Source organism: Wyeomyia smithii, chromosome 3 (assembly GCF_029784165.1).
Source record: "Wyeomyia smithii strain HCP4-BCI-WySm-NY-G18 chromosome 3, ASM2978416v1, whole genome shotgun sequence".
NCBI lineage: Eukaryota > Metazoa > Arthropoda > Insecta > Diptera > Culicidae > Wyeomyia > Wyeomyia smithii.
Window position 1 is genome coordinate 48,485,717 of NC_073696.1, and position 22,242 is coordinate 48,507,958.

The window sequence follows — 22,242 nt, forward strand, 5'->3', positions numbered from 1 at the left end:
TTATTAGTGAGGTCATTGGGATAAACATATTATCTGTTGACCAAAATAAATTCATAAATTAATAAATAAGCTTGAAAAGTATCTTGACAAGGAAAGACCAGAAAATATTTCCTCCTGAAAATGTTACTTATGATTAACGAAACGTCGGATAGTAAAATAACAAAACGTTTCAATTTTACACTACACTTTTATTTCGCTTCACTTTTTAAAAATTTAACTTAAAAAGTGAAGTGAAATAACAGTGTAGTGTGAAATTGTGGAGATTCTGTCAACAGCTCGTGTAAGAAATAATGAAAACGTTTCACTTTTATGAGACTGCTCAGCTGAAATCAAGCCAACGCAATTAAGCAAAATCGGCCTCGTGAATTAGGCGAAATCGGCATTAAAAATTGAAATTAATGGTCTTAATCAATTTAGGATTCGTGCCGATTACAATGTATCAAAGGTAAAGCTACATATCTTAATTTTAGTAAGTATATTCTGAAGAACATAACATTGAGTTATTTAACAATCCTAGGAAAAAGAATTTGAAAATAACTGACGATAAAAACCCATTTTTGGATAACCTGAATTTATTGAAGCGTAAGAAGAAAAGATGAATAAAGAGAAGAGAAAATGAAGATAAATATACTGTCAGTTTTGTCAAAATATTGGTTATATCAAACGATAATAGAACAGTTTGAGCAATTTTATATTGGTTAATGTTGTACACACGAATTTCCACTTAGGTAATAAACGGCTAAACGATTATTGTAGATGACACCAAAATTTTTTTATTAGTCATCGCTGCCGTTCAACAGTAAATTGTTTACAGATTGAAATTTTACGCAGAAATTCACAATTAAGACTTCCGGAGAAAAAAAATAAATTGATTAATTTGACCGATACAGTCTAACTGCATGCGTGAACATCGATACAGTCGAAAGTGTGTTTGGACTGTACATTCAATAATGAAGCTGTTTATTTTCTGAACAAAGGTTGATAAAACGCTGATCAAGTTTTAATGAGAGCATTACAAGTCAACCTAAAATGAATGTATCGTTATCCAGCCTGGGTGCTTCTGAAAATCCCAGTAATTTTCCAATAACTATTCAATTTGAACTGGAAGTCACTTCTAGACTATATCGAAGTCGAAGTCCCCGTTGCAAAGTGTGTTTGTTGTGACAAATTGTACACAATTCGCGATGTTTGCCCAGTTCACTCGAACCAAGTCAAACGCAGCTGGAATACGCAAATAGCGAGTCCACATCCACTAGAGCTGGCCGAATGTCGCTAGCAGATGATGACAACTAACGGACAACTGTGCGCCTTTCCATCATCATCGCCATCGTCGTATTGTGGGTTTTTTTGAATGTATAATTTTCAAGATCACATAGTGGGGTGTCAGTTTCCTTTTTTCCACTTCGGTAAAAAAATCACGTTTATATTTACCGTTTCCGACTTTTTCGTGTTGTCCACTATTGTTGGGAATGGGATTACCGTAACCTAAGCAGACGTAAGGGAGAGAGAGTGCGACCAAACCGGGCCGGAATAAGACGGAAACAAACACTGACAGATAAGCGCTGGCCAGCGAAGTGTGACCGAGTGATAAGCTGACTTGTGTATAATTATACAGGCAGTTTTTTGTGGGATTGTTTTAGAAACCTTCTTCCGGAATAATAACCTGGATAATAGTGGCAACATGTCATGCGAAGCGTATTTGTTGCGGACAGGAAGCAAAATAAAAATAAATCATTATGATAATGTTTTTCATTCATAACCCGCGAAATTGGTTGGAATTTTTTTTATTCTTTACGGGCAAATAAACTTCCTCAGTCAATTTTGAATTCCCGCGCTGATTTTCTGCTATACTTTTTAGGTCGAGATGCTCCCAATTTTCATTTCTCCATAAAACACACAACCAGCCGGAGTGCGCCAAGCGGTTAGGCAGTTAGCAAAACACAAATTTGAATTTATGACAGCTAAATGGGGCAAACTTCATCAGGTTGTTTCCCCGGACAGAGCAAAATTTAGCGGCTTTACTCTTAACCAAACAAGCACTCTTTTGGAGATGGTCCCACTACTGGTGGTGAAGTGTGAAAAGTGGCAAATTGCGCTCCGGGGAATATATTTTTAACGCATTTCGGCTCACAAAAGCGCGCAGATAAACATCGGTTCGGAAGTTTTTACACCTTCAGGAATAGGTTGACTCCGTCTGGTTCGGCGACTGATTTTTTTTCTCTCAACAAGTTATTCCGGTACACGCAATGGCGGCCAAAGTAGCTGACGGCGACCTTGTCATTGGCGTGGTCGTGGCCGTGGTCGATTTTTTTTGCTGCCAGACCGTACAGTAGCTGCATGTGTATATGGGATTATTGATTTTTAATCTTTAGGGCCTGTACGGTTCTACGATAATGGCTCAACGGTTGGTAATGCTGCCGTCATCCAACGCGGGTCAGTAGGTGGAAAATAAATGGGACTGAAAATGAGTTTCCCTTGTTTCACGTACGAACAGGGTGGTCAAAAGTTGGTGTTTATATAAGTAATTCTACGAATAAGCTAGTTGATCACCCTGTGCAGTACTATGCATTCCGTCAAATGCTTCCGAGTGCAACATCGAGAACTGAATTTTAATGTTACTTAGATTAGCATTATGCAGTGCTCTTTGACAATCGAACAATCGGCCATTGTGCCCACTTTCCACATATTATTAGTGCTCTGAAAATTCCAACCAATCCCACTGTAAACTAAGCTCTTTTTTATCCCCTCTATGACACTGCTGTGTGCAATATTGGACTCCCGTGGTGAACACGGGAGACACACCAGCCAGTGTGGGGCTGCACTCGAGCTGAGTCGCTTGCCATTTACCAAGTATTTCCTCCCACATAGAGTGCATTTTTTTTTCTCTGATAGCCGGTAGCCATAAATCAACTAATTGTATACTACGTTAAGAATTTCGAGGAAATTCGTCATTTTGAGAAATTAATTAGCCGCCTCTCTTGACAATAGACGCCCTATTCCAGCTACTGAATATGAGACAATTTGATTTATTATCACCTACGAATGTTACGCTGAGCTTGCTACCTACTTGTTGATCTTTCAGGATCATTGCCACTAAACCGAGCGACAAGTGATTTTATTCCATTAAGTTGTTCAGCCAAGTATGGCATTGCACCAAAGGTTAATGGACGTTATGGTTGATCCGAAGGCACAGAGTTTGCACTTGACACACACAGGCGGCATGTCAAAAGAAGTTATTTTTTTAGATACAACCCATACTGTTGTGTTGCATACTGAACATCTGAAGACCATTCACGCAGTCTATAGTGAAGATATACGTTCTGTGTAGGCCCCGCATACACATGCGCACCCATCGCTAAATTGGCACAGAGATTAAACGATTACACTCTGGAAACACGATTGAGACAATTTATCGCGATGATGACAACGCGATGACCAGCCGGCGAAAGTAAACCAATGGAGCTTTACAACCCGTGGATGGCCCGAACTGCAGCCTGTGGTGGTTTAATAGCACAAACGAAGGTAATAAAATTATCCTGTTGGCGATGATTTATTTTGACACACGCGGATTGATTGAGTGGAATGCGTGTTTTATTGAGGGGGATTGTAACATATTAAAAACAAATGCAATTAGGGAAATCATGATATTGAACAGATATATTAGTTTTTCCTTTTTTGTATTAGCTAAATGTATGAAATTTTTGTGTATATTGAGGGTATGCAAAATTTGTTTATACTTTAATTAATTTAGCTTATCGCATCTTCGTACTATTCTAATAATGCAGTCAAAAACTTTTTTCATATTTTAAATTTGACGGCCGACAGATTCTGATTGTCAGCACCCTCGTTTGTGTGTTGCCAAAATATGGTAGCTTTTCGCTGGAGGAAGTACCGGCCAACGTAGCTATCGTTGAAACTGCCGCTACACTGCACAAAGGCGTTACTAGAGGAAGTAGTGCCACTGCACCTACCGCTGACGCTGCTACTGCCGAAAAAAAAAAACTAAAATTGGCATGTCGATATTTTTGATGTTTCATATTTTTCCGATGTTTTCCTACAATCTTAACGACGCTTTCCCAAAGTTTCATGAGAATCGGTTGGTATACCGATTTTTGTAGCACTTTGAATGTTGGTTTGTCAGGCAATTTCGATAATTCTCATATTCGGCAATCGCCATTTTAAGCTTAATTCCAAATACCTGTAACTCCCTAAATTTTAGTCCGATTTTTAATCGACAAATCTCATTTTGAAGAGAAATTTATGTAATTATTCGAATTCAAAACAAATTTCCGGAAGGCCAATAAACATGTATTTTAGAACTCATGCCGTACAGTCTTGTGAAGCTGGCCGTACAGTTTGGAACGATCGTATAACCAACAGCCTATGGAAAATTTACCGTACTTTTTGAAGTCTCGGGTCCCGGTTTGCACATCGTTGCTCCAAGGGCCGAATAATGGTTAATCCCAAATCTGGTTAATGGAAAAAACATAACGATCGTACTTTGACGTAATGTTTCTTATTTTTTCTTGAAAGGTCTTTTAATTACTTTCAAATTGCCATTAAAAGATTTTAAATCGGTCTGACGGCTTAAAAGTTACAAATTTTTAGAAAAAGGTTGTCTATTTTTGGACAACCTCAATTCAAAAAGGAGCACTCTAAGATCCGAAAAAAAATACAGGTCTTAGGTTTTTCGATAAAGAACAAGTATACCAGTATTGAGCATGATCTGAACAAAAAAAATCTAATAATAAGAAAGGTCTAACGGTATTTCAGGTGAATAACATGTTCTGGCAATGAGTTCATCATCCCGAAATTGGCATTATATGTCTTTTTCAATAATTTTAGAAAGACCTTAAGGGTTTTCCGACTTTTGTTCAAAGACTGTGTGCTGGTATCTTCGCTGCAGCCACCGCTACTGGTACTCTAAAATCAGGGGCGACTCGTGGCTTCTGAACCTACCTGTTCAACTACAAATTCTGAAAATCGCAGTTTGAGGAAGTAATCACCATCAGAATGTCCGTATGATCACGCAAGTCATTCTATTTGTATTATTTGAAAGTGAAACTAAAAACAAATAAAATACAAATATAAATCTGCATTTGAAATATATTTTTTGCCTGGCATCCCCTTATGCAATGCACAGGTTGCACCTATGGACGAGTCGCCCCTGTCTAAAATGTAAATTATCACTCGCGCTCATTGTTTTTCGCAGGTCGAGAGCTAGTGCTAGTAGCCAACCACTAGTTAACTGATGGGTTTGAGTAGAAGCAATCTCTTATATAGCCAAAAAAGTACATTACCGGCTGACTAGATATAATATTCTGTCGACCGTGTTAGGGGAAGCAATCATAAAGTGACCCAATCGGCGTTTTAACAAGGCTTGACAATTTGCAATATTACAATAGTTCGAATAAGCAAACTATAATTTTCTGCATTTGAGCGGGTGCTTTTCCAATTGATTACTGCTAGAACGAAGAAAATTCATCGCTTCTATGTGGACAATTTTCGTAAAGCTCTCGATATTTTTGAATTTTGAATTTGTACTCTTAAATATGTTGCCGTAAAACGTAATTCTACGTCAAAATCGACATTTGTTTTCATTGCATTTGCACGTTTTACGGTGAAAACAGCAGAACTGTTGTGCACACAAGCTCTCATGCAAAGTTGTGCGATTCGAAAAGCAGTGTTTCCGATTCAGAAAAGTTAAAAACATTGAATATATCAAACATGTTAAAATATATAAGAAAATGAAGAATAAATAAAAACAGAAAAAAATCACAAATGTCCAAAGTGGTATACCCAACGCAAACGAGCAAATTTTGTTACAGCTACGCGCTTGTTTGTATTGTTGCATTGGAATATACAACCAAGAGCCGCAATGCATGTGTTGCGAGACTTCACCCGCTGAATTTGTATTGATGCAGCGATCTGGTTCATTTCCGTCTCCTTCATTCCCACATACGCAGAATCCCTCATGTAGTTTCCTTGTACAAATATCTGATAAGAAACATCACTGTTTAGTTCCTCACTCTGTACTTTAAAGTGAAGATATGTAATACCGTGTGACCAGAGTTGGCGGAGATGTGAATATGGATTTGCTACATAGAAGGGTACGAGTTTTGTATAATAAAACAAGTCCAAATGAGTTTTCATGAAGCGATGAGTGTGTTTTCAACATGACTTGCACTGCCCATAAAAGCATAAGAGTCCCATATGGAAATGCTCACAATTGAGAAAATTGCAAATGAAGTTCTAATTTTGAATTTATAATAAAATAATTATGATTTAACTAAAAGTATATTTTATTCAACTGTATGTTCATGAGGTGGAACATTGTATATTTCCATGAGTTCTAAGAACTTTTGCATGAATTCCAGGCTTGGAAATAAATGATGGGACTCGTTTGCCTTTATTTCCTCTCTATACACAAAAAATAAAAGCATATCAGTCTCCACGCATTTTAAGACGGCCAAGGTATTTATCAATATTCCTTATTGTGTCTGTCATGTGAACAGTTTATTTCTCTCCAACATTTTACGAATTGCAATACAGCGATTTGGTTTCAACGGATAGCAACATAAATCAATGCATGTTTTTATCTCAGAGCAATCACAGCTGATAGACGAAAGCTCGTTCTACACAGAGTCTACAATGAAATTCCTAAAAAAGCCCACAAGAAATTTATGCAGACTGTTAGGTCACACTCCTGATCACTTTACTTTCACACATCCCAGATATTGAGAAGGATTTCTGGAAACAGTTTCCATACAAACTTCACTTTATCTTTCGATTTTTTTTCGAAAATAGATATGAGTTTTGATCAGTTCTTTGTCTCTAGCTTATTTTTAATAGAACTTTGCAAACATAAACTGTGTTTTAAATGATTCAAGTCAATGATATTTTGATGTGAACACTTTTCTTTTAACTGATGACAAATGTGAAATGTTGTATTTAAAGTTATTTGAATATATACTTAGGATGGGACTCGTATGCCTTTATTTTTAATATGGGACAGGCAAGGTTTGGTATTTTTCCAGTAATTTTCAGAACAAACTTTAAAATTTCATCAAGCCATATGAAAACTTGAACAAAATTAGATACATTGACGGAATAAACTTGAATTTGCCTAAAAGTCATATGGGACTCTTATGCTTTTATGGGCAGTGCAGCCGCTTGCAAGAAAGCGCATGTTTCTGTCTTTTCCCTAACGCAGTTTACTGATTGTGATGTAATTTTAAAAAACATACGAGAAAGTCTCTGTAATTATCAACGTTGTATGAGGGAGAAAAAAGTATACCTGGCAGCTTTTGTCATATTTTTTCTCTAGTCCGAACTCGTATGACGAACAAACTAACACCCGCACACTGAATGAATTGGAGATGGAAGGAACTAATAACATGTGCAAAATATGCGACAGTATGTGTTGTTTGTTGACTGGAGATGAATTTTATTGCTTTTAAAGTAATAATCATTATAAAAAGGAAAACCTTTTTTGTTATCGCTTCAAAGGAATAAGTACTCGTGATTTCGTAACAAATGCATAACATATGACAGTATGTGTTGTTACTTGACTGGAGAAGAATATTATTACCTTCAAGTAACAAAGCTATTACAAAAGGCAGAATTTTTAGTTATTGCTTTTGAAGTAACAAGGAAAAGTTTTGCGTGTGTAAATATCATCAGAATGTCGTAAATGTCATACGATTCGTCTTCGAAGGCTATCTACGAATCAAGCCATTTTCTAATGTTTACATATGAGCACTGCTGGTTAGGCAGACCATGTGGCATCGAACGGAATAAATAATAATCGGATGGCGTAATATCTGGGGATTATGGCAGGTAAGATAGAACTTCCCATTTAAGCGTAAATACTACCGACTTCAGCAGTATGAGACCGAGCGTTGTCATGAGTAGAAGTAGAACCACTTTTTCATATCTTTGCTTATATTGTGGCCGTTTTCTGTGCAGTGTTCGGCTTAACCGCATCAATTGAAATCGATACCGTTCCCTAGTGATAGTTTTGTTCGGCTTCCAAAGCTCATTAAAAACACCGAGCCGATTTCACCAAATCTCCGCGGCGTGTATATTCGGCCGAGCTGACGATGTAGTAGCATGTTCGGGCAAATCCCCATTTTTCGTCACTCATCACGATGCGATGAAGAAAACGCTTTCTTTTTTGCAGCTGGAACAGTTACTCACAAACGAAAAAACGACACTCAATGTGCCTTGGCTTCAAATCTCAATGAACTCCTTGCTTTTGAATCGTTTCCAAAGCACGCAATCGTTGGGAAATGTCTTTACGGCTAGATCCGAATAGCGAAGCAAGCTGTTCCTGCGTTTGGCATGGATCCTCATGGAGCAATTCCTCCAATTCAGTGTTTTCGAAAGTTTTTAACGCGGATAGTCCGGTTCATCGAAATTGCCGTCTTTAAAGCGATGAAACCAAACAAGGCACGTTGGTTCACTTAGACCAGTATTTCAATAAACTTTTTTTCAACTCTTTATGCGCTTTAGTCGCCGTTTTCTTTGAATGAAATAAGAAGAGTGACACTTTCCGCAAATGACACATCTAAAAATATATCTCAAAGTGATTCATCACGTTTTAGATGTGTCAAAATCGATCATCACTTTCTACTAGTGCCATCAGCTGGCAAGTACCGAGAACCAGCGTTGCTAAACGAGCGAGAAGCAAAACATATCCACTCCTTTCTGCTCGAGACTGAGATGTGTGCTACGCTTCTCCAGTCGTTCGCACACACACTTTCGAGAAACTCTTTATTATCCATGCATTTGCCAGAGCAGCAGCCAGCATACAGCCGCTCGCGAATTCTCTTTTGCTTTTTTACTCACGCCAAATACGCGAGTACTCGAATAAGAGTACTTGACTAGGAGTGCTTGAAAAAATGTGCCCGAAAACGAAAATGCTTCGTTCACCGACTCACGCATGCGGCTTGTCCATCGCTAAACTGATGCCAAGCAGTTTTGCATCGTGCACCGACGAGCGAAAGTGGGGTGATAAATCTATATAGAATCGCATGCTTGAACGTGTATGATATTCGACCACCTACTCGCAGTGATGCCACAATTTCAACTGTATTTCGAATCTCAGAAAATCACCTTGGTGGTATTTCAATCTGTATAAATATCTGCATATGTACTGGACATATCCCTTAAAATAAAAAACACAATTATGCACACGTTTATGCGTAACATATAAATATAATGAAACCTCCAATACGCTCAATAGCATTTGAGTTCTTTTTCGATTTTCAACTATATCGAAAAGTTTGTTTCGCGATCCACGAAAATCAAAAAAAAAAAATCTGTATAGTTCTGTACTATTTCCAGAAAATCTGTAATCTGTATATACAGATATCTGTATAAAAAATACGCAAAAATCTGTATAAGTACTGAAAAATCTGTATATGTGGCATCCCTGCCTACCCATCGAAATATTTTTTTCGCCACTCCGCTTTGTCGTACCTTGTCACTCCGTATCGTCATAATGCGTCTTGACGGTTGTGCTCGCGAGAAAGGGAGGTACACGCGAGTGGGAAAGTACGCAAGCGAGAGTGCGTGTCGGCCTATGAGAAAACTCGCAAGCATCAACGCTCGGTAGTGTGAAATGAAAAAAGGAAAAGAGAATGAGAAACAGTACGACAGGAGTATCTCTAGTGTGAGATTTCGGTAGCGGCGAGAACGCCACTTGGAGTATCGCATGCTTTTTGCGAGCGAGTTTAACAACGCTGCCGAGAACTTGATTGCGTACGAGCTCAAAATTTCTCAACACCAATATCAAAAGATTCTCAACACCAATATTTTAAAGGTAAGTGGTCCCCCAAATTTCTGGTATAATAATTGATACTTCTGTGGAACTGGACCGATGGAGCTCTTTGGAATGGCTCGAAAAGAAGACAATCAAATTCTTCCCGTGATGGATGAAGCAGCACTCAGCCTCGCAATATTTTCGCTATAGCGTGTTGCATATTGCTCCTAGTTATGCGGCTGGAAAACTGAATGCAGATTCTTATATAACCCGAAGATTGGATTCCCGCTTAATGAGGTTTAATATTCTGTCAACCGTTCTAGCGAAAGTAGCACAGCTCCGATTGGTTGAAATTTGCGTTTCTACAAGGCTTGACAATTTTAACAAAAATTTAGATCTATATGCAAAATCGAATTTCTAGAATCAATATTTTTAAACTGTCCAATGGCGGTGTCAAATGTAAAATCGGTGGTTGTGAGCTTGCTCAAAAATTCGTTTTCCTGCTAAAATCCAAGATGACGGTGAGATCCAAGATGGTGACCAGCATTTTTTTCTGCTTCCAATGAAAACTCTATTATTCCCCTTAAAAACGACGTGCTGTTTGTATAGGGTTTAATGACAAGTTCAGGAGAAATATATCAATAAAAAGATCGAAAATTGCTTAGAATACAACTTTTTTTAAAAACACTTGCTAATATTTATGGAAAGAATAAAAATTGAGCATTCTTCCCGACCCAGTATCATTCCGACGTAAGAGATTAATTGCCGTTGTGAGTAATCATCTAATCTAGAAAGATTGTCTCCCATCCTGCTCGGTTTCAATGGTAAATTGTAAACGTTGTTCTTGGCGGTTGAACACCTCTAGCACTGTTTCAATACAACTTTTTTGGGATTGGGGTCGTCGACATATTTACGCAAGAAAGGGACGTTAACTTACTTCAATTGTTGAAGAAAGAAAACATTCTGTTTTAATTTTATTGTTTCATAGGAGTCAATGAAATCGAATCAAAAATCGAAAAAGTTTACGCATGTTTATTATAGAATATCATAGTTATTATTTTTGAATATGCTCTATAAAGCTTTTGCAAGAGCAAACTTGAATTGTTACTTGGAACAAATTGTAAAACACGTTAGCTGTTTTTTTTTCGTGTAGTGTAGTAGCAGGATGAAAAAAAACTTTTTCGATTAAAAAGATAGATTTAGCTTAAGTTCTGTATTAACTATTCGTTTGAAAATTCATAAAATGGAATCCAACATACTTTCAATACGTCATAGAATATTTGCGCAGAAATAACTGCTAATGCCCAGTATTGTTTGACAACATTATAGGCTCAAGTGCGATCGATAGACGTTCTCCATCCTGTCACTAATCTCCCAGCTCAAAAGCTAACTCATATCTCTGTCTCGATTTTTATAGCAAAAATTCACCTGTGTTCGTTCACTCGGAATGGGTTTGATTTTGTTTTACCCATACCTGCGCTTCTTGAAACCGCATTCGATATCGTCACGTATTCAGAACAACACATCGCGCATCGCTCGTCGCTCGTTTGGCTGTGTTGAACCGCATAACAGATAACGTCACGAGGTTCGTTTCGGGTTTTCTTGCAGCAACCACTCAGAAACGTCAAACCGTCCCGGTGTTCGTTCACCTTCAGCCTGCGAGCGACGGTCGGAGCTTAAGCCAGGTAACGGAAAAAAAAACACGATGAATCATCCTGGCCTGATTGTCTCACCTTATGCGCCTTAAACGTGATTTTGAAATAAGCTTCGCCAGCAGCAAATGTCGTCACGGCCGGTGAAGGTTGTCCCGTACGGTTTGCTGGACTGGTACCGGTAATAACCGCGTAAACGCATTGTCATAGGTTTTTAGTTGGTAGTTTACAAACAGCAAACGCAACTCATTTCGCCTACGTGATAACGTGCGCAGTTCAGTTCGCCTTGAAGATTATGCGTTTCATATCAACAAAACAAAAAAGGGCGACTTGTCTCAAACCGGTCTATTATCAGGGTTTATGTCTGTCCTCAAGTGAAACATAATGCATAATGCAGTACGTACACACATGTGCGAACATTCCTTTGCTCGGAGCATGGAATGTAAACGTATGCTTTATATCAGTGATTTATCCAGCGCTTGGAACCGTGAATAACTTAATTCTGGTGAAAGATTTGCCAATGCAAAGAAAACATACGATTGCCGAAGAACTTCAGTGACACCAGGGAGGAATTGTTTACATTTTCAATAGCTTTCGCACGCTACGCCGGGCTTTGTCAATATCCGGTTATTTACCACTCATACGTTGTTGAATGGCCATGTATGAATAACAGTGATGGACGTTCGAATGGCGACCGTGCAAAGAGCAACCTATCTACTTCGGCTCAGGTGATAAAACGTTAGAAAGCGCTACAAACAGCCATAAAATTGCTGTTTAATTTAAGTTTAGTTACTGACCGGAGATTCGTTAGGACAAAAACCACAGCCTCTGGGATACGTACATCAACCAATCAAGCAAAGTTCTACAATTAACATTGGTAGGGTCGAAATCAATACCTCTCATTTGGCTTTTTATGCCAGAAACGTACGCAAAGTTCTATTTCAATTAAAGATGTTGAATCGATTCAGCATTGTTTGTATGTTTCCATGCATTACTTCCTTTGTAGAAGGTTCCCAGCCAAACAATTTGTTTCAATAAATCCTAGTGTGCACGATCAAATATTTGTCCTTTCCACGGTATCCGCTTAAGGAATGTTTACCAGTGGGGCTTTCCCGTGCAGGCTGCGTGAAAGTGGTTTCACACATTTAGAAATAAGACACACATACAGGAAATGCGGGGAGCGCAACCGAGTGACGCACCAACCGGTATTCTGCATTTATTAACAAACTGTAAGTTCAAATAGTTCGGTGACAATTCATTCAATTGCTCTCTGTGCAGTGCCGCGTTGTATCGTGGTCGCATACACCCAAGCATCAATTAGTGTTCCGAGAGCGTGACATTCGAATGATATGATATAATATCGAATGAATGCACTTTGGGAGTAGACTCTAGAGGCTTTGCAGTAAAATGTCGGAAATCATAGCTTCAATTCTACAGTTTCTTCTGAACTTCTTGGATCTATCATGAACATGTAAGATGAGTGAGGTTATGCTTCGTTGAATTTAAAATTAACGCTTCATTACACAGTCTTCATGCTTGTGCTAATTGAATGAGTGCGACTTGTGTGCGCACTACACCGCCCTGAAACCGTTGTTCACCTTGTAGCAATGTGTGTGTGCCTCAGTGGGTGACAATCAGAAGGCACTTCTACGTCAATCCATGTACCGGCGCCCTCGAGAACAAGTGATATTATATTACCACTTGTATGCATCTTGATAGGTCATCTTACATAGGTTAGGTTGGAAAATGTTTCCTCAATGCGTTCTACTTAGCAATCAGGCTAATCTGCTTGCAAGATGACGAGGGAAAAACATTCGCCCAAAAAAAAATCTGTTGATTTTATCGTCAGTAATATAGCATTAGGGGCCATCCACATACCACGTGGACAGCTTTGGGGGGGGGGGGGGGTTGGCTAATGTCCACGGTCCATACAACTTTTTTAGAATTTATATGGGCAGTTGTCCACGGAGGGGAAGGGGGGGGGGTTCAAAATCGTTATAAATCTGTCCACGTGGTATGTGGATGGCCCCTTAGCTAGATGGCCATATTGCTAATTACATCGGAATGACTCTCTAATTTGCGCCACTTAGTATATCCAAAACACACGGCTTGGAGACCGGGTCCAGGGAACTCCGCTACAGTTATTTACTGAAAGCGTGCTGACGGCTTTCGGGAATAAACAGCCATAAACTAGGTGCGGTTGTGATTTGCGTTTTCGCGCTGCACCAAACGCACACACTTCGGTTGTTTACATTATTATTGTTCCACCGACGGAGTGTTTCGCAAGTAGGCCATGTATATACAGTACACGTTCCTTCCCTCACGCATCTGGGTGCTGGATTGTCGAACTCTCAGCGTCAGTTATAATTTCCTCGAATCAATCGAGCAAAACTTCAATCGAATCAAACCCATATCGTGTATATTTATTACCAGATATGAACTGTCCACTTTGGTAAGTGTGGCCGTGAGTATTCATGCGGACCGGTTTGACGTCATCTATGAGTCAAGATTGGCCTGCTCAATTCAAGGGGTCTGCTGAGAAATAGCTTCTTCAAATTTCGCGAGTCTGTTACTGAGTATGGCGCGTATCTATGGTTCAATACACACATGCACAGAGTGATGATCATCTATTGAGCGATGACTCGATTCTCGATCTGCAGCAGAAGTGGAATTCTGTTACTCATTTCCAGTGTCTTACCCACTGCTTACGAACGCTTACAATCATCGGCGTTTAGGAAAGCACTTTGCAATAAAATTTATTCCTTTACTGTAGTAGCTACTCTCAAAACTGTGTGCGATCGCGCTGTTGTGTGCGGTTGTAAATCAATGTCTGGCTTAATTTGTTTCAGTTACTTTGGTCAATAACGTTTATGGAGCCAGATTTTGCTGCTGATATATTTTTAACAGACACTTGATAAAGAAAGAAGGGGTGATGGAAATTTTAAAAGCTTTTTAGATAGATTTTTATGCAAACCAGACTGGTGTATATCATTAGACAGCAAAATATGTATTAAACATGAATTCTCGTCGAAACCGTCTCAATGAAGACCCGAGGTCTTTCAAAAAGGATATTTTTGTGTCCTGATGAAAAAAATGACAAAGAAAAAAAACACTGGTTAGTTCATAATGATCGGGCACCAAGGGGTTTCCAAAAAAAGTTGTATTCTGAGCAATTCTTGATCTTTTCGTAAAAAAGAATGAATGAGAGTTTTTACTGGAAGTAAAAAAAATGCTGGCCACCATTTTGAATCTCACCGCCATCTCGGATTTTAACAGAAAAACGTATTTTCGAGCAAGCTCGCAACCACAGATTTTACATTTGACACCGTCATTAAAAAACTTAGAAAAAAATGCTTCTGGATACATTTAGAAAACTGGGAGATTTTGAATAGTGATCTGAATCTTTTTTAAAAATCGTCAAGCTTTGTTGAAACGCAGATTTCAACCAATCGGAGCTGAGCTGCTTTCGCTAACACGATTGACAGACTAATGAACCTAATTAAGCGGAAATCCACTTTTCGGGTTACCGTGAATGGGGTGAAATTGTTCAGTGGGGTGAAATCGATCACCTGAAAATTCGTGATAAAAAATACTAATCAAAAGATATTGCTCTTACAACACTAGGCAATGTTAACGTGTCCTTAAACGCAACTTTTGCATGATTCACATCCTGTCAAAGTTAACCCTTGCATGCCCGGTGCAATTTTTCATATTTTCGAAAAATTCTTCTTACTGACCATGAGCATGAGCATGAGCATGATTGACCGCCCGCGGTTGCTACTCCGTTATTGCCAGATCAGCTGTAATTACACAGAGAACCAATAGATGATGCTTGGGATTAACATTCATCCTCAATGTGTAAAAACTGAAGACCTTAATCTTTATATTAGGCAATACCAGCGCCGGCCGCATCCGAATGCAGGTCAAAGAAGGAGTGTGTATAGGAATATGTTGACGTGATACTCGCTTTATTGGAAGCCGAGAACACCTCTGCACTTCCACGAGAAATCACTGGGATGTTGGAGAAAATGGTAAGGTTTGCAGCAGATTTCGTTTTGGTAAACGATGCGCTGAGTTCTAATACCGGGTTCATAATAACAAATATCGCGCGTACGAGTTCATTATATCTTTAACGGAAATCATAACGCAATCCGAACTCATTCCGGTTGATGATGTAACACCGCAAAAATAATGCGCACGCAAGGATACCGGACCTATAACCTAATCAAGACAGACTCAAATATTCGAAAATCTGTTTATGAAGTTATTATGTAACTACCGAAACGTATCTCTCATTGATTTATCTCAGCTGACTACACAATGTTACGAAGCAACCAGATATGCATTAACCGAAAACAAGAAAAAAGTAAATATATAAGCCCTCAACACATACTGCAAGCAGTCAGCAAGAGAACTTCAAAAACGGCCTATTTGCTTGGCCATCGCCGTTTGAAACGAACGAAAAAAGAAAGAAAAAGAAGGATGTGTGCGTTGACAGACGAGTCGCGTATAATCCTGATATTAATTGCAAATAATTGCGATATTTGGTGGCGATTAATTACGATGTTTTGTCGCGATTATTTATTTACGATATTTATCGAACGAACGGAACCTACTCCGAATCACTGCGTGCTGAAATAGAACCTACGGGTGGACAGTCTGCGAATAAATGGTTTGGTACACCTCGGCAGTCACAACACACCAAAAATCCATAGTTGAGCAAAGCTCTCCTGGGCCGAAAACGTTTACCCCGGAAAGTTATGCGCGACCGCTCTATTCCCTCTTACCGACGCATACGTGGAGACACGGTATTTTGCGTTGATTACCACTTACTTCTTGAATAATGAAGCGAAGATGAGTATGAAAAACTGGCAAAGTTTCATGCATTCATAGCTAGAAAATTTAAAAAAAGCAAATATGCATATCTAACGAGACCGAGCACTAATTAGATTCAACAAAATGCCAAAACATCGCAATCAAAATTTATTTGCCATGCTGACCGACAAGATTTCTACTTAATTAAAATAAAAATTGTCTATGTGTTTCAGTATTTACTCAAAAGCTAGAAAAATTATAAAACAAGGGCATAAAACTGCTCAAAATGAAAGCAGAGAAAATAAAACTAAAAAACTCTGCTTCCCTTTTGCCATGCAAATCAAACAAAAAACACAGGCAAAACGTCACTAACACTAATACTTATCCTTTAATTCCCGCGTCCTCTCTGAACCATCATGCTAGTGCGAGAAAGTGCCGCACGCAAGAGCAACGGTCATCCTGCACTCGCACTTCTCTCGCTTTTCCTTGTTCACCATGCACTTACTCACACACACTTATGACAAGGCAAGGGCTAGCGGGAAACGTGCTCCGCCACCGCAAAAGAAATGCAGCTCTCACAAATTAGCCACAAAATTGCACGAATCTTTCACGGATTTCAACATTGACGTCACTCTCACTCGATAATACGAAACCGCCACATTCCGTATTAGTTTTATTTTCGAAAAATTCTTCTTACTCAGTCAAAACTCAATCAAATTTGATCAAACAAGTTTCTAAATAACAAAAAAAAGTATTGAATTTACTTGAAGTAATCTTAGTTGAGGGTTAATTACGGTAAATTTGAAGAAGTGAGTTAAGTTAGATAAAAGCTCAAAAAATGTAATTTTCAACAATTATCATTCCATACCATTAAAGAAATACTGATGAATTCGTAAGAAACTACAAAGATTTTAATTTCAGAGCTAGTCTTTGAGCTTTTGCGACAAACCGAATTGAAATCGGTCTAACAACGATCAAATAAGAGCAAATTAAGCAACAAGCAGCTTGTGAACCAAAATAAACAAATTTTAACCTGAAATATCATTATTTTCGTTTTCAAACTAGCTGTAAATGATATTTTTCAGTACAGAAATCATCATTTATCTTTAGCATATCAAAAAAAGGACATTATCAAAAGAATGTATGGATTTCAATGGTGATCAATTTCACCCCAATTTACCTCATAGTACCTTATAGAATCATCGAATTTATTTCATGAGGTAGACGATAGAAATTTCACCAATAGCCATAGAGGTTTACTGAAGCACATACTAGTTCTTGTTTTAAAATTATACTATTTCGGGAAAAATATACATGAAGCTAGGTAATTGGGAATTGTTATTAAAATTGATCAATTTCACCCCGTTCCATGGTATACACTAAGGTCGCTTTTTACGCGGGTTTTTTACGCGGCTTTTTTTGCGCGGATTCCGGATTTTACGCGTTTTTTTTACGCGGATTCCGGAATTTACGCGGATTCCGGAATTTACGTGGATTCCGGAATTTACGCGGATTCCGGAATTTACGCGGATTCCGGGATTTACGCGGTTTTTTTACGCGGATTCCGGAATTTACGCGGTATTTTTTTTTTTGCCCGGATTTCGGTTCCCCTTCACTCGGAATGCAAAATTAACGATGGTTTTTTTTACGCGGATTCCGGAATTTACGCGGTTTTTTTTACGCGGACTCCGGAATTTACGCGGTTTTTTACGCGGATTCCGGAATTTACGCGGATTCCGGAATTTACGTGGATTCCGGAATTTACGTGGATTCCGGAATTTACGCGGATTCCGGGATTTACGCGGATTCCGGAATTTACGCGGTATTTTTTTTTTTTTGCCCGGATTTCGGTTCCCCTTCACTCGGAATGCAAAATTAACGATGGTTTTTTTACGCGGATTCCGGAATTTACGTGGATTCCGGAATTTACGTGGATTCCGGAATTTACGCGGTTTTTTTACGCGGTTTCCGGAATTTACGCGGTTTTTTTACGCGGATTCCGAAATTTACGCGGTTTTTTTACGCGGATTCTGGAATTTACGCGGTTTTTTTTATGTGGCACGTATCCCCCGCGTAAAAAGCGACTTTAGTGTAGAAGAATTTGCATTCAGTTTCCCAGCCGCATAGGTGCAATATGCAACACGTAACAGCGTGATAAGTTGTTGCGTGGCTGAGTGCTACTTCATCCATCACGAGCAGAATTTGACTGTCTTCCGAACTACAACACGATACAACGTGTTATTTTGTTGCGTTTTAAACCGCTCCATCGGTCCAGTTCCACTGTTGCCAAAACTAAATGATATTCATGTTTCATATATTCGTATTCCATACGGAAAAAAATCTCTGCGTTTTGCAAAACTGAGGATACTGACATACTTGAAAAAAGGCGCGAATGGGAAGCGAGCTCATAATTCGTAGGCCGCTACTTTTCCAATTGATTTTTATTTCATTTTTTACTGGTTTTCAATTGAAAAGATATGCTTATTATTATACCAGAGCATTGAGGAAAATTTAACCTATTAACTCTATAAGTGCCCCAAACAGTAAAATTTTGCATATTTTTTTCAATACTAATTGTTTTTTCAGTACTATAATATACTGAACTCAAAACTTTCATCATCATTCATTATTAAGAATGTGAATACGAGCCTTAAATTTTCACTTTTCAATCGAGTAAATCTCTTTATTGAGTGATGCATTTCGCCTCAAATCGTCTTGAGGATTGGCAACACCCTCTCCGACTTGGTTGATACGTTTTGGGTGTGAAGCTATCACCTAATTAAACATCTCTGCATACTTATTTAGGGCGAAACTTTTATTGTCATTTTTTTGTGAAACAATATAATTCAAAAACGGTGAATTTTACAAAAAAAGTGTTCTATGAGTAACTTTCAGGAAATTGTTTGAATTTTCATAAAAAATATGGATAAAATTATGCACAAATTTTTTCAGTGTATCACACCTTGATAGAATGAAATATTTGTTATGTTTTGATTATTTTTGTTTTAAACAGTTGAAAACAAGTAATATTCAATGCCTTATTTCAATATATTATGTGTATGCATGTACCTAAAGTTCATTGTTTTTGTATGCATGTACCTAAAGTTTATTGTTTGTAATTGGTGCTTACCTGTCATGAACATACCTGATGAATTTTATTTTATGCAAATAGTGTTGATGTGATGGAAAAATTCAATTTTTTTTAATTTTACTATACATATGTTTTATTTTCAAACATAATCACCTAGCATCTATTTCTTACTACTACTAAATACAGTAATTATTTTTTGGTCATCTTCTTAACTAGAATATCTTTTAGCTGCTATTTGATTATTACTTAAAGGTACAAAACTATGAAATTTATTTGTTCCACGTATAGGTTTTACTTGACTGAATAGTTTTTCTAATTCCTCTGACCTTTTTGTGTGTTGTTCTTTGCATATGTAGCAGAAATTTAATTTAGTTATAGGGTAAGAAACGCCTTAAGCAGTGGCGCCTATTTTAATCAGTCGAAGAGGCGCATTTCGTTTCGAGCAACTCGAATAAAACTCAATGATCGCTGGAGGGCGTTATGTTTCGTTTTTCGTATTTTTCTCGACTCTGCGGGTTAGATGAGCCGCAGGACTAATGCCAATGACAGCTCTTTTTAAGCTTAAAGCATAACTGGCAGTATGTGACATACTCGAAAACAGCTAAAATCGCTCGAATCGAGCTGCGCAATGCCACCCCAGGCCTGAAGCTCTCGAATTTTGTTCAATATTGACAATTTTAATGATGGAAACGAAAACTTTGATTACCATCAATCACAAAGAAATCTGTGAACAAACATCAAACGGAACAAATCAACCAAATTGCAGCCATTCAGGCGCCCCTTCGGGTGCTGAAAAAATCGCCTGCAAAACAGATGGAAATTGCTTAAAATAGGTTCGGGTGAATAGAATAGTGTTCCTCGATTGGTTAACTTTCCTGATTATTGTCAAAGTTTGCTAACTTAGTTTTACAATCTGAAAACAAGTTTTGACAGGGAAAAGATAGAGAACAGATTGATATATTTATGTTTGCATTTCACCCAACACATTTCGAGTATTTCGTCTCAATACACAGGCGGTTCCTAAAGCTGCTTAGAATATGTTCCCTACCCTACATTTGTCTGTTTGTTGAATTGCCCAGTCATAAAGTTCTCGTGGAGTTTTAATAGTATTTCCATAATCTGGGGAAAGACTTGCTCTCTTTGCCATTCGTTTGGGAGTACTTCCGATTGCGTCACAAGGACCTTTCCCATGTGATGTTGCGAAATAGTGCCACTCTGCCTCAATACCAGCTATAAGTTTGGAAGCGCTTAACTGAGTATTGAGGCACCCAGAAAGAAGAAGTCTTCAACAGGCTTGTCCGAAAGATCAAGGGCTTGTGGATGATGGCCAGTTTAGTATGGGATTTCACCGTTACGTGGCGCTGGTTTGCACGCAATTTTTCGTATTTTGATCATAATTTATCGCGACTTTCTAAAAAATTGGTGTCTTTAGTAAACTTGTTAAGAAAATAGAAGGTTTTTGGTCGATGAACAGCTGTGCAGAATTCTGCCACTATGTGGCACTCAGATTTTCTAGAAAGTTGAAGGTTTTGGTAAAGTTATTCAGAAAGACAAGGGCTTCCGCATGGTGGTGTTAGTCTGCTAGTGGTATTTTTGCACCCTTATCCTACGATTCATGAATCCCAGAAAGCTCGGTCAGTACCAACGGAAAATGTTCTTCAAGGGTATTTATCGCATGTCAACTGCAACTGTTTTCTTGCCAAGAAAATCAAGTTTTCCAAATTTTCGTAACAATTTGCCTTGCCAGACAGAAACCTGTGGTCGACTTAGCAAAAGAATACCACAATTTCTTATGCAAAATTTTAATCGCTGTGTTGCTAATTACTGCAACTTTCTGAAGAGTTCCACTGATTCATGAGATAAAGTTCCCACCAAGCTGTCCGTAAATCAAAACCTTCTGACCTACCGAACAACTTTCCTGAAGACCGTAACTCTCTAAGCGTGTTTATACGATAAAAAGTAGAAAATGAAACCGAAAACTTGATGCACACTGGCACCACGCTGTAGTAGAATTGCAAACTAAACTATCAGTCAATCAAAAGCGTTTAACTGTCTGAACAGCTTTCCTGAAGAGCACAGCTTTCTAAGTGCTTGAATTCACGAGATAAATTTAGTTCAAAATAATAATGCCGCGTAGCTGCTGAATTTTTAAACAAACTGTGCCCCAAATAAAAGCCCTTGAACTCCTAAACAATTATGCTTGAGACGGCAACTGTATAAGTGGTGAGCCCTTGAACTCCCATAACTACATGTACACTAGTGGCGTGTTGCGATTGAATTTCGAACCATATTGTTCACTGACCTTGGCCTTCTGAACAACTTTGCTGAATATCACAACCAAAAGTTCGTTTTTTTTTTCAAGTGTAACTCGAGGCAATGTTTGAAAAGTAAAGATTTTAACATATCAAACAAGAATAATAGGCGACGTACATAGAAAATATAGTACCAAAAACCAGTTCTTCCAAAACCATTTCTGTCACATAACTGTGTAATTAAAAAAATTATTTTCATGAACATTATGTCACGAATAATTCTCTGCAGCGAATTAGACATTCATGAGAATACCATGTATGTTTCAACTTAGTTGCAGTATTCCCGTGATTCCAGAGTTTAATACAGGTAAAACCCAACTACATAGACGCCCTTTCGCGTGGCACGCAACATGCAAACTAAGCCACACCAAACCGGTTGATTGCGCGAGCTTCAACCTCGGTCGACTCACTCACTATCCCTTACCGGCTTTGGTTCGTCTTGCTATTCTTATTATCTACCTGTGTTCATCCGGTCGATTGTGTGTCCCCGTACAAGCATTTATCTCCCACCGGTTGCTGATGCTTCGACGCAATAATACCAAATAAGATAACCATTACCACCGTACGGGTATTGTGTTCGTAATTACGTCACCAACTTCTAGCTGC

At 38.4% G+C, this 22,242-nt stretch overlaps 1 protein-coding gene across 7 annotated transcripts in view; it reads right to left on the bottom strand.

The window, feature by feature from the left end:
• The window catches only part of LOC129731825 (vascular endothelial growth factor receptor 1), an 89,238-nt gene that overhangs the window by 65,963 nt on the left and 1,033 nt on the right, over nt 1-22,242 (bottom strand). Inside the window, exon 1 of one of the 7 annotated variants that reach the window (XM_055692151.1) lies at nt 22,096-22,113. The exons of the other annotated variants lie outside the window; for them this stretch is intronic. The gene's annotated coding sequence lies outside the window, so the exon portion shown is untranslated. Of the gene's footprint in view, nt 1-22,095; nt 22,114-22,242 lie in introns of those variants that run through there. 7 annotated transcript variants of the gene reach the window in all.